Source organism: Mus pahari, chromosome 18 (assembly GCF_900095145.1).
Source record: "Mus pahari chromosome 18, PAHARI_EIJ_v1.1, whole genome shotgun sequence".
NCBI lineage: Eukaryota > Metazoa > Chordata > Mammalia > Rodentia > Muridae > Mus > Mus pahari.
This window is the reverse complement of record NC_034607.1, coordinates 50,374,576-50,376,854: the sequence shown is the minus strand read 5'-3', so window position 1 is coordinate 50,376,854 and position 2,279 is coordinate 50,374,576. Positions and strand designations below refer to the sequence as shown.

General features: G+C 49.0%; 1 protein-coding gene across 1 annotated transcript in view; it reads left to right on the top strand.

Annotated features, from left to right (window-relative positions):
- Positions 1-2,279, top strand: part of Abcg5 (ATP binding cassette subfamily G member 5) — a 23,332-nt gene that overhangs the window by 3,637 nt on the left and 17,416 nt on the right. The gene's annotated exons all lie outside the window — the stretch shown is intronic.

Here is a 2,279-nt window from a genome sequence, read left to right as displayed (position 1 = left end):
CCCCGAGGAGCACCCCCGAGGAGCACCCCGAGGAGCACGCCTGAGAAGCACCCCCGAGGAGCACCCCCGAGGAGCACCCCGAGGAGCACCCCCGAGGAGCACCCCCGAGGAGCACCCCCGAGGAGCACCCCGAGGAGCACCCCCGAGGAGCACCCCCGAGGAGCACGCCTGAGAAGCACTACCGTGATCTACTTCTTCCAGCTCGTCATCCCCTCCTAAAGTTCCCAGACTCTCCACAAGTAACAGCAGCAACTGGGGATCTAAGAGGTGGGGGGAGGGCATTTTATATTCAAGTTCCAGCAGCTGGCTTCTCCAGAAGTGATGTTTTCTGGCTCTAATCTCACATAATGGAAGGGTTGTGGGATTTCTCCCAAGTCTCTTACATTTTTAGTTAATTAATTAATTGAATTACTTTGTGCGTGTATATGTGCAGGGGCATATGTTTGTGAAGGCCTGCAATCAACCTAGGGGTCTTCTTTTTTGTGCTTGTATTTTGTTTGTGGGTAGATTTTTATTTGTGTGTGTGTGGGGGGGTTGTTTCCTTTTCTTTTTCTTTTTCTTTTTTTTTTGTTAGATATTTTCTTTATTTACATTTCAAATGCAATGAGCAGTTTTCCAACTGAACCATCTCCCTGACCCCCAGCCTCTTCTGTAAGTACACTAACTCCAGTTGTGAGGGCAGTGTCTTATCAGCTCCCAATAAACTTCATAATACTGCTTCAGTCACCGTGTGTGTGACTAAGAATCTACCTCCTATGCTGCCATACTTGGGTAGTAAGTTAGTCCTTGGCATTGCTTTGTGAGAACCGGAGGGTAGAGAAGGCCAGGGGGAACCCCAAAGGTCTCTGTGTGAGGCTGAGAAGCTGCAGGGACAGAAAGACTGACAGACAGACAGAGAGAAAGGGCAGGTGGCAGGAGCAAGTGCCAAGGAGGGGTTGAGGCATCTCGCTACCTTGTAGAGTTGAGACTCTGCTTAGAGAAACCTCATCGAAAGGGCAGGGCTCACGGCTGGGAAGTCAGGTCATAAATCCCTCTGAGGGCAACTTTCTCCTCCTCCTCCTCCTCCTCTGCCCCCCACCTCTTCCTGTGTGTGTGTGTGTGTGTGTGTGTGTGTAACAGGAGGTTGAAACAAGTGTTCTACAACTGAGCCATTCCCCCAGCCCACAATTTATTTTTTTCTCTTATTACAAGTAAATATTTCTATGCCTACACTTTAGTTTCAGGCAGTTTACAAATACACCGACTGTGATAATGAGTCTTTTCTGCAGTGAGGCAGTTGAGCTAACACCCATAAATACAGGTGGGGAGACGACAACTGCTAAAGTTTCTTCACATGAACTACATTCTTAATGTCTCTGGAAAACAAATGCAAACAGCCTACACAATATGCGTGGGCAGAAGAGCCACGGAGTGAGTCTCATGAACAGCGAAGTGTAATAAACAGCGTATTATCAACATTTACAGGTGACAAACCACAGTTGGAGACATCTGGAAGCTTCCTTTAAAGGATGCACTTGCTCTCCATTCTGCTCCACACTACCTGAACATGCGAGCTAACTGAGTCCCGTCAGACATGGTTTAGACACAATGGTGGTTGCTGTAGGGACTTATCTTCGAACCCCTCGTAGCAAAAGCAGTTTCTACAAAACGCTTGGATGGAAGATCTTCTGTCTGGTCCTGTGTGAGCGGCTCAGTTTGGCAGAATTCCCTTGCTCTCTCAGGTGGTTCAGAGCCCCCTGCCTGTGTTCTTGTTAGCAAGTCTGGTTAGCTAGCAGGAAGCACCGAGAAAAGTCTGACCTGTCTCCAGGGGTTCTAGGACCCTGGCTAACCTATGTATGATGTGACTTGGGGAGAACAAAACAAAACAGAGATGCATGTCCCTCTGTCACCTCAAGGTCCAGGCGGTTGCTTCTCTAGAACTCTGCGGGAGCGTTTGGGGTGGTAACTGGCTAGCTGTAGCCAAGGCTGTTGGTACAGGCTGAGGTTGCCTTCCCCTAAGGCTGCTAAGCCAGTGTCCCTCACACTCTAACACTCGTGGGAACTTGTTAAAAATCAGAGTCACATTCAGCAGGTCTGTGAGTCTCCATTTCAGGGTCTCAGACCACGAGTAAGAAGAGTCGGAAGTTTCTAGCAAGGCCATCTAGATTCATGCAGAGCTAGACAGGCTTAGGGGATCACAAAAAGGAATTTATGTCCCAGGCACCAAATGCTTCCAACAGCCCTCCCTGCTCTCTCTCTCTCTCTCTCTCTCTCTCTCTCTCTCTCTCTCTCTCTCTCTC